Source organism: Mesoplodon densirostris, chromosome 7, assembly GCF_025265405.1.
Source record: "Mesoplodon densirostris isolate mMesDen1 chromosome 7, mMesDen1 primary haplotype, whole genome shotgun sequence".
NCBI classification, from domain to species: domain Eukaryota; kingdom Metazoa; phylum Chordata; class Mammalia; order Artiodactyla; family Ziphiidae; genus Mesoplodon; species Mesoplodon densirostris.
Window position 1 is genome coordinate 90,421,167 of NC_082667.1, and position 15,299 is coordinate 90,436,465.

Here is a 15,299-nt window from a genome sequence, read left to right on the forward strand (position 1 = left end):
TACAGTTCACTGTTTAGAAGTCTAGGAGAATATTTATGTAAAGTGTTTATTAACATATTTTAGGAATCTCCTTTAGGAACACCTGCCTCCTCTTTATTAAGGGTCTGTGAACCTAAAGATAGTCTTAGTCCTAGAAAATTGATTAAATTCCATGACCTACATTTAGAATAGGTGAATGATCTATTACTATGACCTAGAAAAAATTTTTAAACTTGATCTTAGATCAAGAATTTAGATGGTTAATGCTTTATTTCAAACCTAGGAATACCATCACCATCACCAAACATTCCACAGGACACATAACTATGGTCTTCACTCCAGGTCTACTGTGCAATATAGTTACTATGTATACCTTGCTTCTGGTGTTTGAGAGCTATGATCTAACTTTTGCCACTCTGGGACATCATTTCCATTAAAATCAGGATCTTGCAGTACCTTCTACAATCGTTGATGAAGTCCAGAAACAGACACTACAGAGCATTTTAATGATGATAATGATCTCTTTAATATGATGTATTACAGTATCTCAGTGAAGACAATGTCTTTTACAAAATATTTTCCCACTTCTATTCTATATGATATTGTATTCTAAGTTAAAGGGAAGAAATTCTGGCATCTCAAATTTACTTAATGCACGATTTTATTACATTTGTGATAAGAATAAATATCCTATATAAGACATATTCTACATCTGTGCTAACAAAGTCCAAATTAAGTCCCAAGAAAATACACTGCAGGAAAAATCATTGGGAAGTTTGCTGAATTATAAGGGATTGGGAAATGGCTTGGGCTTTTCACAGACCATCCTTTAAAAACAGCTTGAAACAGAACTTTCATACATTCATAGTAATCAGCCAGAAGTTATCCTGTTTTCAAATTTAGGAGTTCTCAAGACAAACTCTCATTGTTGACACCAATTATAAGTTTGGGGATCTTCAGTATCACTTTCAGGTTCCATAATTCACTAGATGGACTCACAGATCTCAGAAAATCAATCATGATCAAAAGATACAGATTAATCAGCAGAGGGAAACACATAGATGAGGATCCAAGAGACACAAAGGCACAGAGCTTCCAACTGTCCTCTCCCAAGGGAGTCATGCAGACAGTGTCTATTTCTCCAGGAAATTATGTTTGACAAAATGTATAGAATGTTGCCAATGAGAGGAACTCATCCAAACATTGGTAGTCAGCACTTTTGTTGGGGCTAGGGTATGCCACATGACTGATTTTACTTGCCAGCCCCTCCAGAGATCAAGTTGACAGATTTTTATCAGGCAGGACAATTCTAAGAACTTAGAAGTTACCTCCTAGGAGCTGAAGGCAAAGGAAAACCCTCTCTTTGGGCAAAGTTAATCTTTTACTGTATATGGGTAAAGATAAGAAAAAACACTAATCAAGGGCAATGACACAATCCAGAATCTATATGACATATTATTTACAATTTCCACTATTCAAATTTACAAATCATATAAAGAAATAAAATTATGTTGTATAGAGCAGTATAACCTTTAAATCAACAATTATGTATGTTTAAAATTCAAGAAATAAAATAAAGGTAAACATAATTTTAACAAGCATACAGATAAGAGATTTCAGCAGAAAAAATGAAAACATAATTGAGATTTAAAGGGGAAATATAGGATTCTGTAAACCTAATGTGAACCTAACTACATCATGGTGACTGTAGTTAATAATAATATACTTATGTACTTGAAAGTTGCTAAGAGAGTAGACATCAAATGTTCTCACCACAAAAAAATAAATAGGAGGGACCTTCAAGACGGTGGAGGAGTAAGACGTGGAAATCCCCTTCCTCCCCACAAATACACCAGAAATACATCTAAATGTGGAACAACTCCTACAGAACACCTACTGAAGGCTGGCAGAAGACCTCAGACTTCCCCAAAGGCAAGAAACTCCCCCATGTACCTGGGTAGAGGAAAAGCAAAAATAAAAAACAGAGACAAAAGAATAGGGACAGGACCTGCACCTCTGGGAGGGAGCTGTGAAGGAGAAAATATTTCCACACACTAGGAAGACCCTTCACTAGTAGAGAGAGATGGTGGGTGGTTGTGTAGCTTCAGAGCCACAGAGGAGAGCGCAGCAACAAGGGTGCAGAGGGCTAAGCAGAGAGATTCCCACACAGAGGATCAGTGCCAACTCACCAGCCTGACTGTCTTGTCTGCTCACCCGCCAGGATGGGTGGGGGCTGGGAGCTGAGGTTCAGATTTCCGAGGTCAGATCCCAGGGAGAGGACTGGGGTTGGCTGCGTGAACACAGCCTGAAGGGGGTTAGTGAGCCACAGCTAGACAAGAGGGAGTCCAGGAAAAAGTTTGGATCTGCCCAAGAGGCAAGAGACCATTGTTTTGGGGTGTGTGAGGTGAGGGTATTCAAAGCACCACCTAAATGAGGTCCAGAGACCAGTGCCAGCTGTGGCTATCAGCGCGGACAACAGAGATGGGCATGAAATGCTAACACTGCTGCTGCAGCCACCAAGAATCCTGTGTGCTAGCACAGGTCATTATCCACACCTCCCCTCTCAGGAGTCTGTGTAGCTCACCCCTGCCAGTGTCCCGTGATCCCTGGGAGAACACATGGTGTGCCTCAGGCTGTTGCAATGTCATGCTGGCCTCTGCCGCTGCTCCTTGCTCTCCATGCCCTGAGTGAGCCAGGGCACCCGAATCAGCCACTCCTGTAATCCCCTCTTGTCTGGGTGAAGAACAGACACCAGAAGGTGACCTACATGCAGAGGGAGGGCCAAATCCAAAGCTAAACCCCAGGAGCTGTGTGAACAAAGAAGGGAAAGGGAAATTATTCATGAAGCCCCAGGAGCAGTGGATTAAATCTCCACAATCAACTTGTTGTACCCTGCATCTGTGGGATACCTGAATAGACAATGAATCATCCCAAAATTGAGGCTGTGGACTTTGGGAGCAACTGTAGACTTGGAGTTTGCTTTCTGTGTCTAATTAGTATTTAGTTTTATGTTTATCTTAGCTTAGTATATAGAGCTTATTATCATTGGTAGATTTGTTTATTGATTTGGTTTCTCTCTTCTCTCTCTCTTTCTCTCTCTCTCTCTCTCTCTCTCTCTCTCTCTCTCTCTATATATATATATATATATATATATATATATTTTGCTTTATCTCTGTTTATGGGTGTATATGTGTATGCTTCTTTGTGTGATTTTGTCTGTACAGGTTTGCTTTTACCATTTGCCCTAGGGTTCTGTCTATCTGGGTTTTTTTGTATAGTTTTTAGCACTTGTTATCATTGGTGGATTTGTTTATTAGTTTTGTTGTTCTCTTCTTTTTTTAAATTACTTTTTTATTTTCATAATTTTTTAAAAATTTTCTATTTTAATTACTTTATTTTATTTTACATTATTTTCTTTCTTTTCTTTTCTTTTTTTTCCCATTTCCTTCTGAGCAGTATAGCTGACAGGGTCTTGGTGCTCTGGCTAGGTGTCAAGCCTGAGCCTCTGAGGTGGGAGAACTAAGTTCAGGACACTGGTCCACCAGAGACCTCCTGGCCACTGGTAATATCAATTAACAAGACCTCTTCCAGAGATCTCCTTCTCAACACTAAGACCCAGCTCCACTCAATGACCAGCAAACTCCAGTGCTGTACACCCCAGGCCAAACATCTAGATAGACAAGAACACAACCCCACTCATTAGAAGAGAAGTTGCCTAAAATCATAATAAGTTCACAGACACCCCAAAACACACCACAAGATGTGGTCTTGCCCACCAGAAAGAAAAGATCCAACCTTGGCCACTACAACAGAGACAACAGTCCCCTCCACCAGGAAGCCTACAAACCCACTGAGGGCAAAAAAAAGGGGGGGGGGCTACGAACGTGCAGCCAGTGGAAAGGAGACACCAAACATGGTAAGTTAAGCAATATGAGAAGACCGAGAAATATACAGCAGATGAAGAAACAAGGTAAAAACCCACAAGACCAGACAATTGAAGAGGAAATAGGCAGTCTACCTGAAAAAAATTCAGAGTAATGAGAGTAAGTATGATCCAATATCTTGGAAATAGAATGGAGAGAATACAGAAATGTTTAACAAGGACCTAGAAGAACTAAAGAGCAAACAAACAATGATGAACAACAGAATAAATGAAATCAAAACTTCTCTAGAAGGAATCAATAGCAGAATGAGTCAGAAGAACGGATAAGTGACCTGGAAGATAAAATAGTGGAAATAACTACTGCAGAGCAGAATTAACAAAAAAGAATGAAAAGAATTGAGGACATTCTTAGAGACCTCAGGGACTATATTAAACACACCAAAATTAGAATTACAGGGGTCCCAGAAGAAGAAGAGGAAAAGAAATGGACTAGGAAAATATTTGAAGACACTAGAGTTGAAAACTTCCATAAAGTGGGAAAGGAAAGACTCAATCAACTCCAGGAAGCACAGAGAGACCCATACAAGAAATATCCAAGGAGAAACGTGCTGACACATATTAATCAAACAATTAAAAGTTAGAAACAAAGAAAAAATATTAAAAGCAACAAGGGAAAAGCAACAAATAACCTACAAGGGAATTCCCATACAATTAACAGCTGATCTTTTAGCAGAAATTCTGCAAGCCAGAAGGGAGTGTCAGGACATATTTAAAGTGATGAAAGGAAAAAAAAAATACTACAACCAAGATTGCTCTACCCAGTAAGGATCTCATTCAGATTAGATGGAAAAAATAAAACCCTACAGAGAAGCATAAGCTAAGAGAATTCAGCACCACCAAACTAGCTTTAAAAAAATGCTAAAGGAGGGCCTCCCTGGTGGCGCAGTGGTTGAGAGTCCGCCTGCCGATGCAGGGGATACAGGTTCGTGCCCCGGTCTGGGAGGATCCCATATGCCGCAGAGCGGCTGGGCCCGTGAGCCATGGCTGCTGAGCCTGCGCATCCGGAGCCTGTGCTCCACAACGGGAGAGGCCACAACAGTGAGAGGCCCGCGTACCGCAAAAAAAAAAAAAAAAAAAAAAAAGCTAAAGGAACTTCTCTAGTCAGGAAACACAAAAGAAGGAAAAGACTTACAATAACAAACTCAAAACAATTAAGAAAATGGTAATAGGAGCATACATAGTGATAATTACCTTAAATGTAAATGGATTAAATCCTCCAAACAAAAGACATAGACTGTCTGAATGGATACACAAACAATACCCATATAGATGCTGTCTACAAGAGACCCACTTCAGATCTAGAGACACATAGAGACTGAAAGTGAGGGGATGGAAAATGATATTCCATGCAAATGGAAATAAAAAGAAAGCTGGAGTAGCAATTCTCATATCAGACAAAATAGACTTTAAAATAAAGACTATTACAAGAGACAAGAAGGACACTACATAATGATCAAGAGATCAATCCAAAATATATTATAACAATTGTTATAACAATTATAACAATTTATGAACCCAACATAGGAGCATATCAATACATAAGACAAATGTTAACTGCCATAAAAGGGGAAATTGGGGGCTTCCCTGGTGGCGCAGTGGTTGAGAGTCCACCTGCCAATGCAGGGGACATGGGTACATGCCCTGGTTCAGGAAGATCCCACATGCCACGGAGCGGCTAGGCCCGTGAGCCATGGCCACTGAACCTGTGTGTCCAGAGCCTGTGCTCTGCAACAGGAGAGGCCACAACAGTGAGAAGCCCACGTACCACAATAAATAAATAAATAAATAAATAAATAAATAAATGGGAAATCGGCAGTAACACAATCATAGTAGGGGACTTTAACTTCCCAATTTCACCAATGACCAGATCATTCAAAATGAAAATAAATAAGGAAACACAAGCTTTAAATGACACATTAAACAAGATGGACTTAATTGTTATTTATAGGACATTCCATCCAAAAACAACAGAATACAATATCTTCTCATGTGCTCATGGAACATTCTCCAAGATAGATCATATCATGGGTCACAAATCAAGCCTTGGTAAATTTAAGAATACTGAAATTGTATCAAGTATCTTTTTTGACCACAACGTTATGAGGTTAGATATGAATTACAGGAAAAAACTTAAAAAAAAAAACATGGAAGCTAAACAATACACTACTAAGTAACCAAGAAATCACTGAAGAAATCAAAGAGGAAATCAAAAAATACCTAGAAACAAATGACAAAATCACGACGACCCAAAACCTATGGGATTCAGCAAAAGCAGTTCTAAGAGAGAAGTTTATAGCAATACAGTCTTACCTCAAGAAACAAGAAAAATCTCAAATAAACAATCTAACCTTATGAAATTACTTTTAGAGAAAGAAGAACAGAAACCCCCAAAGTTACCAGAAGGAAAGGAATCATAAAGATTAGATCAGAAATAAATGAAAAAGAAATGAAGGAATCAAAAGCAAAGATCAGTAAAACTAAAAGCTGGTTCTTTGAGAAGATGAATAATATTGATAAACCATCAGCCAGCATCATCAAGAAAAAAAGGAGAAATATGCAAATCAACAGAATTAGAAATGAAAAAGGAGAAGTAACAAGTGACACTGAAGAAATAGATTGGATCATGAGATATTACTACAAGAAAATATATGCCAATAAAATGGACAACCTGGAAGAAATGGACAAATTCTTAGAAAAACACAACCTTCTGAGACTGAAGCAGGAAGAAATAGGAAATATAAACAGAACAATCACAGCACTTAAATTGAGACTGTGATTAAAAATCTTCCAACAAACAAAAGCCCATGGCCCAGATGGTTTCACAGGTGAATTCTATCAAACATCTAGAGTAGAGCTAACATCTGTCTTTCTCAAACTCTTCCAAAATATAGCAGAGGGAGGAACAGTCCCAAACTCATTCTATGAGGCCACCATCACCCTGACACCAAAACCACACAAAGACGTCACAGAAATTGAAAACTACAGGCTAGTATCACTGATGAACATAGATGCAAAAATCCTCAATGATATACTAGGAAACAGAATCCAACAGCACATTAAAAGGATCATAAACCATGATCAAGTGAGGTTTATCCCAGGCAAGAAACGATTCTTCAATATATGCAAATCAATCAATGTGATATACTACATTAACAAATAAATAATAAAAAGCCATGTGATCATCTAAATAGATGCAGAAAATGCTGTTGACAATATTCAACACCGATTTATGATAAAAATCCTTCAGAAAGTATGCATAGAAGGAACTTAACTCAACATAATAAAAGCCATATATGATAAACCCACAGCCAACAACGTTCTCAATGGTGAAAAAAATGAAACCATTTCCACTAAGATTAGGAACAAGACAAGGATGTCCGCTCTCACCAGTATTATTCAAGATAGTTTTGGAAGTTTTAGTCACAGAAATCAGAGAAGAAAAAGAAAAAAAAAAAGGAATGCAAATTGGAAAAGAAGAAGTAAAACTGTCACTGTTTGCAGATGACATGATACTATACGTAGAGAATCCTAAAGATCCTCCCAGAAAACTACTAGAGCTAATAAAATAATTTGGTAAAGTAGCATGATACAAAATTAATGCACAGAAATCTCTTACATTCCTATACACTAAGGATGAAAAATCTTAAGGAGAAATTAAGGAAACACTCTTATTTACTATTGCAACAAAAAGAACATAATACCTAGGAATAAACCTACCTAAGGAGACAAAAGACCTGAATGCAGTAAACTATAAGACACTGGTGAAAGAAATTAAAGATGATACAAGCAGATGGAGAGATATACCATATTCTTGGATTGGAAGAATCAACATTGTGAAAATGACTATACTACCCAAAGCAATCTACAGATTCAATGCAAACTTTATCAGACTACCAATGTCATTATTCACTGAACTAAAACAAAACAAAAACAGTTTGTTCCAGAGCTAAAACAAAAAAAAAAAATCATAATTTGTATGGAAACACAAAGGACCCCGAATAGCCAAATCAATCTTGAGAACGAAAAATGGAGCTGGAGGAATCAGACTCCCTGACTTCAGACTATACTACAAGCTACCGTAATCAAGACAGTATGGTACTGGCACGAAAACAGAAATATAGATTCATAGAACAGGATAGAAAGCCCAGAGATAAACCCATGCACATATGGTCATCTTATCTTTGATAAAGGAGGCAAGAATATACAATGGAGAAAAGACAACCTTTTCAATAAAGTGGTGCTGGGGAAACTGACCACTACATGTGAAAGAATGAAATTAGAACATTTCCTAACACTGTACACAAAAATAAACCCAAAATGGGTTAAAGACCGAAATGTAAGGTCAGACACTATAAAACTCTTAGAGGAAAACATACGCAGAACACTCTATGACATAAATCCCAGCAAGATCCTTTTTGACCCACCTCCTAGATTAATGAGAATTAAAAAAAAAAGTAAAGAATTGGCACCTAATGAAACTTAAAAGCTTTTGCCCAGCAAAGGAAACCATAAACAAGAAGAAAAGACAACCCTCAGAATAGGAGAAAATATTTACATAGGAAACAACTGACATAGGATTAATCTCCAAAATATACAAGCAGCTCATGCAGCTCAATATAAAAACAAAAACAAAACAAAACAAAAAGCAAAAAAACAAAACAAAAAACAAAACCCAATCCAAAATTGGGCAGAGGACCTAAATAGACATTTTTCCAAAGGAGATATACAGATTGCCAACAAACACATGAAAGGATGCTCAACATCACTAATCATTAGAGAAATGCAAATCAAAACTAAAATCAGGTATCACCTCACACCAGTCAGATTGGTCATCATCAAAATATCCACAAACAATTAATGTTGGAGAGGGTGTGGAGTAAAGGGAACCCTCTTGCTCTGTTGGTGGGAATGTAAATTGATACAGCCACTATGGAAAACAGTATGGAAGTTCCTTGAAAACTAAAAATAGAACTATCATACAAGCCAGCAATAACACTCCTGGGCATATACCCTGAGAAAACCATAACTGAAAGAGTTATGCACACAGTGTTCATTGCAGCACTATTTACAATAGCCCTGACATGGAACGAACTTAAGTGTCCATCAACAGATGAATGGATAAAGAAGATGTGGCACATATATACAATGGAAAATTACTCAGTCATAAAAAGAAATGAAATTCAGTTATTTGTAATGAGGTGGATGGACCTAGAGTCTGTCATACCAAGTGAGGTAAGTCAGAATGAGATAAACAAATACCGTATGCTCACACATATATATGGAATCTAAAAATAAAATTAAAAAAAAACAAGGTTCTGAAGAACCTAGGGGCAGGACAGGAATAAAGACACAGAAGTAGAGAATGGGCTCGAGGACACGGAGAGGGGGAAGGGTATGCTGAGATGGAGAGAGTGGTATTGACATATATACACTACCAAATGTAAAATAGATAGCTAGTGGGAAGCAGCCGGATAGCACAGGGAGATTAGCTAGGTGCTTTGTGACCACCTAGAGGGGAGGGTTAGGGAGGGTGGGAGGGAGACATAAGAGGGAGGGGATATGGGGATATATGTATACGTATAGCTGATTCCCTTTGTTATACAGCAGAAACTATCACAACATTGTAAAGCAATTATACTAAATAAAGATGTTAAAAAAAGGACACATCTGTCTCTAATTAAAGGTAAGTGTATGAGTCACTGGACATATACTTTGAAACTTCACAAGTGAAAAGCTTGAATGTTCATAAAAATGCTTTTATCCTTTCAAAATAAAAATTCACCAGATATTTATTACTCTGTGATTTAATTATCATTCCTCTGTAGGTAAGTGTCATCTATGGTTACATCTGTTTTGTGGTAGCAAAAAATGTTTAAGTATGTCCCCTTACATTTCTTCTAAAAAGAAATACACTAATTTTGTAAAATGAGCGAAAATAGTTTTGTTTCAACCCATGCAGATAATTGTGTTATGAAGACTGGGAAATAAGTAGATTAGGGAAACAACTTGTTTAAAATGACAGAACTAGTTAGACTGGGGCCTGAGTGTCAAGCAAAGAAGCTTTTAGTCTTGTGAACCACATCTAATTCTGAAATAACATGATCTCAGTCTGAACAATATCCTCCCACTTCTGAACTTCCTTGTGCACACAAGCAGCTAAATTGCAACTATAATACAAGGGTGGCAGAGAGAAAAAAAATACAGTGAACCAAACACAAGTTATCTCAATAAAGAATCTACTATGGCTTATTAAATCTTTTTTTCATTAAATTCTTAAAATGCCACATTAATGACTAAAATTCACAATTCCAGAGATTTCTTGAAGTGACATATACAAAATCCACTTAATATTTACTGAGTATCTACCATATACAGGTACCATGCTGGCAGGCAGCACTGGCCCTTGTCCTCATGGACCTTGTATTTTAGGCAGTTGAGGTGGGAGACAGAGAGACAACAAGGAATATGTAGGTATTTTTTTAGTATGGTTGAACTCTCCCTTCATCCAGGATTTAAATTCCTAGCTAAAACTCTGGAAGGCAGTGCTAATTTGCTCTTTCAGACTGGGTTCTCTTTGAAGCAGGTCCTGAGATGGAAGTTAGGGTATAGAGTTTTTAATAGGTGGTACTCTTGAAATCACCACTTGTAGAAAAAAGACTAAAAAGCAATACTTGGCAGAAAGAGAAGTAAAGCTGCAATATAAATCTGTATCAGAGCCTTGGATGATGTTCCATGGAGCTCGTGACCTAAAGTGGATCGTGAGATGATCACAAGTTAGGTTGAAACTGTTGCACCTTCATACCACAAAGTCATTCAGTGTGGACCAGCTTAGGAAAGGCATGTCTTCAAACAACATGGTTTTCTGCATCTGAGGCAATTCCTAAAGTTTATGTCAGGTAAAAGATATTTGTTGGCAGTGCTCCCTGAATCTGAAATTCATTCCTTCCTAAAGGGGTATCTGGATGGCATATCACCATATGCATATAACAGTCCAGCTTTGCTCTACTTGGACTCAATTCTTCATATATTTTCAAGTTACAGCATCTCCAGAGTTTATGTGGGTATCACTTCCTAGGAAAGTCTTAAAAAAAAAAGTAGGAAAACTATAACCACTTCTGCTGCAGCTGGTCTCAGGGTCTCAGTCAAAGCTTATTGTGTTCCTCCTCCCCTAACCATTTTAGATTCACCTTGCTGTTTTTGGTGGCCTAACTGGTAGAGTGGCCTAAGTCATTATTCCTGAGACATGCCCTCTGGTCATCATACCTTTCCCATACTGGGTTTGCTGTAGTTGCCCATTTACCATCACAACTGGTCAAGGAAGTAGCAAAGGGCACCTGAGTTGAACACCTGGGTGCAAACCATACTCCTTCCTTTGTTTGTTGTGTAACACAGCCCTACACCCTTCTTATGATCTCCTGTCAAGATGAAGTACAGAAGTACACATAGCCATATTTTTTAATTCAATGGGAATTTTTTTTTCTATGGCAAAAACGTTTCATATTTTGGAAACAGGACTTCTAATCCTGCATAGTGCAGAGCTTCAAGGACAGGAAGATAAATTACTCAAGTAGGTCATTGTGTTGACAGTAAGTGAGCTACTGATTCCAACCTTGGTTCTTGGATCCATTTGGAGACACAGCACCATATACAAATTGTAGTCGTTTCCCATGGCTGCTGTAATAAATCACTAAAATGTTAGTGGCTTAAAACTGCACACATTTATTCTTTGACAGTTCCAGAGGCCAGAAGTCTAAAATTAACTTCACTGGGCTGAAATCAAGGTTTAAGCAGGGCTGTGCTCCCCCTCGAGGTTTTATAGAAGAATCTATTCTTTGTCTCTTCCAGATTCTGGTGGTTACAGGCATTCCTTGGCTTGTGGGTGCATCAATGTATCCTCCAAGGCCAGCACACAACTCACACACAACTACACATCTATTCCCATAAGAATGAATCATTGGCCCTTCTAGTACTCTTCAAAATACCAAGGTCTTGAAAGACAAGAAAAAAAAATTGAAAAACCTCAAAGAATAAAGACTAGAGATACATGAAAGTAAATGCAATGTGGTATGCTCAATTACTTGTAACTGTAAAAGGACATCAATGAAAAAAACTGGGGAAATCTGACTAAAGTCTATATCTAATTAATAGTATTATGACAATGCTAATTTCTTAGATTTGATAATTGAGCCATAGTTATGTTTACATTAGGGGAAACTGGGTGAATAATGTATGAGAAATTCTGTACTATCTTTGCAACTCTTCTGTAAATCTAAAATTATAAAACTAAAGCAATAAATTTGGGGAGCTACTCCTGTCATCAACTATCATAGGTTGGGTTCTTTAGGTAGCAGAATCTAAGGTAGGCATTGGTGTTTAGGTTGTTTACTAAGGATTACCCTTTAGATCAAAGTGGTGTATAGAGGGAAAGGAAGCAGAAATGGGTAGAGAAAGAAAACTAACTGTGACAACCTTGTCCAACCCTATGTGGAATTCTGGAGATTAAATGATACAGTAAGGGTGGTCCTATTATGAGCAGAAGTGACTGAGCCTTTATTCCTCAGCCTCAATCAGGACCTAGATGTGTACTGTCTTTGGAATTGCAAGACCTTGAGGATGAAGCTTTCTGTAACTGAGGTTGTCCTTAAAGGGACGTACAGTTTAAAGCTGCCTACTGAAAATACTCCCCACCTCTGGGGAAATAAAATACTTCCTTGAAAAAAGGGTGAAGATGATGCATTCCTATGTCTAGCCTAATCAATTTATAGCAAAAGAGGTGGGATAGTCGACAAACAATGATATAATTTATCACATACCACACCTCTCAGAGGCTTCTGGCCTCATAAAGTGATGAAATGATCTTTTGAGTCTGCAGCTAGAGTGCCAGCTCTATGATGGAGTACCATTCTCCAGGACTTAGTATGCACCCTAAAATCAATGACCACTATGTAATTTTATTTCCTTAACATAACATATTTGGGATCCGAAAAAAAAAAACTGTGGAAATATGAGTGTCCTACTTACCATCTTTTCAGTGATCCACTTGGGGAACTTATGTTTCTTGTCCCTGCAGCTGTATTCTCTGCACATATAGAGATCCTGCTTTTCATAAGGGGGCTATTCCACCTGTGACACAGAATGAGTCCCTTTAAGTGTTATGCTTTGGCTGCCAAGAAGCCAGCAGGCAAGGAGAGGAGTCACCATCCTAGCAGGAGCAATTGATCCTGATCATCATGATGGGGTAGGTGGTAGAGAAAGTATGTCTGATGCTCAGGCTAATTTACTGGAGGATTTCTTGTTTCTTCCATGACAAGTTTTGAGAGTAAATTATATGTTCAACAACCACAGTGAGAGAAAAGCATTGTGACCAGCAGCTCAGACCCCTCAAATAAGAGGGCTTATATTACTTCACCAAGTAATCCTCCTAGAACATCAGAGATACTTGATGAGGTTGAGGGGGTTATAGACAGGTAGTAGTAAAGAAAGAAATGGCATGTATCAGTTATAGCTCTAAGATCAACTAAAGTGATGAAAGCTGGACTCCATTACACTAATATTTTTTTATGTATTTTTGCCCAGGAAAGGGGAAAAACCATACACTTGAGAAGATTTTGTAAGGTACAGTTAACATTATTAACCTTACAGAATCATAAAGAGAAAAAAACAAATGAGACCAGAGAGTGAGCTGAGTGTCAGATCATTTAGGGTCTTATAGGTCCTGATATAAATAAACTTTGGTTCTTATTCTGAGAGAAATGAGAAGTCATTGAGGATTTGGATCACTCTTTATATCTACATTATAGTAACTAACACCAGGGTTGAAGAAAGGGGATAAAAGTGGAGCAAGAAGCTCAGCAGGAAACTATTAAAATAATGGAGACAAGATATAACAGTGATTTAAACTAAAGTGGTTTAGTAAAATGGATGAGAAATGAGTTGAGCAAATTAAATATTCCCCTGCTTGTGCCAACAAAATTTTTGGTGGATTGGCTATACATTTTGGGATGAAGAATACAGTAGTGACAATTTTATGATGCTTTGTTTTTATTGTGTGTGTACATGTGTGTATTTTATCACTAGGCCAGTTCTCAAAGCCAAAATCTTACCTGTCAATATTTATAGTTTCTTGCTGGTCCACCGGAGTGAACAATATGATTCCAATCATAACTATGTAGAAGTTGTCTAATATATAGAAGGAGAGGTAATGAAACATGAATGCTATGACAATGTTCTGGTGATATGTCAGAACTTTTATCCATGGATCTCTCATCCAGAAGAATTTTTAAAAGGATTCAATCAAGTAGGAACGTTTGAGGTAGCTTTCTGAATTGAAGATTGATAGCTATATGTTCCAGGAAACACATTGAAGTTCCCATTGCATTAGCCACTGGGACATTAACATAAAATGTATAGGGAATATTATCAATGTTACAAGATTTCTATGACTTATTATTTTGCTTTGAATTGGTTGAGTCTTTCAACTGTTTTGTCTAGCAAATGCAAGACTAGCCTGTGGCAATGGCAGCATAAGTAGAAGGAAATGGGAAAATTGGATTACTCAGAAGATCATATTTATTGTGAGCCCCCAGAATTCAAGAAGTCTGGGAGCAATATCATGGCAATGGGCACCAAGGACACAAAAGAAACAAAGGGGAAACCAAAGGAGAAAAAAGAAAATGTTAACTATTTGCAGCATTTACTTGTCTGCTTTATTTGGTATCCTCTTCATGATATGGGTAATGAGAGTGCCCAAAATTCATGTCTGTAAGTATATCTACAGACTCATTGTGAGAAAAAATGACAACATCAGGAAGTAGGAGAATGAGCCCTCTTCCCATCTAGCTTAGATGCAGAAATAAGAATCCCAGAGGAGGCTAGAAATAAGTCCCCTTTGTGTGAGAGCTCGCTAAATGTAATGTTTTCTGCTAAGAAACAGAGTAGAATAGGGGAACTAAAATTTTAGTATGGGTTGAGGTTAAGAAATAACTTCTTACAGTCCTTAAATTGATGAGTACCTATGGTCTTCTCAGTTGTGTGTGTGTTTTCAATCTGGGTACCAAGAAATAACTGTTACATAAGGATAACAGAATCACAAAAAATTGTATTGAACGTTATGAACCTAGAACGTTTCCATCCAAGTATATCTGAAAAAAATCATGATAATTAAAAAGAAGCAGAAACCTAGTTTTTTTCCATGTTTTTCTTTTTCTCAAGTCAAGTATAGTTAAATGATTAAAAGTTCATCATTTTGATATAGTAGAAAAGGAACAATAGATTTGAAATTTGCAGGCACAGTATGTTTTCTGGCCTTGATGAATTTTGGTGCATGATTTGAAGTGAGTCATTTTACCTTTCTAAATATGATCTCACTTGAAGACTT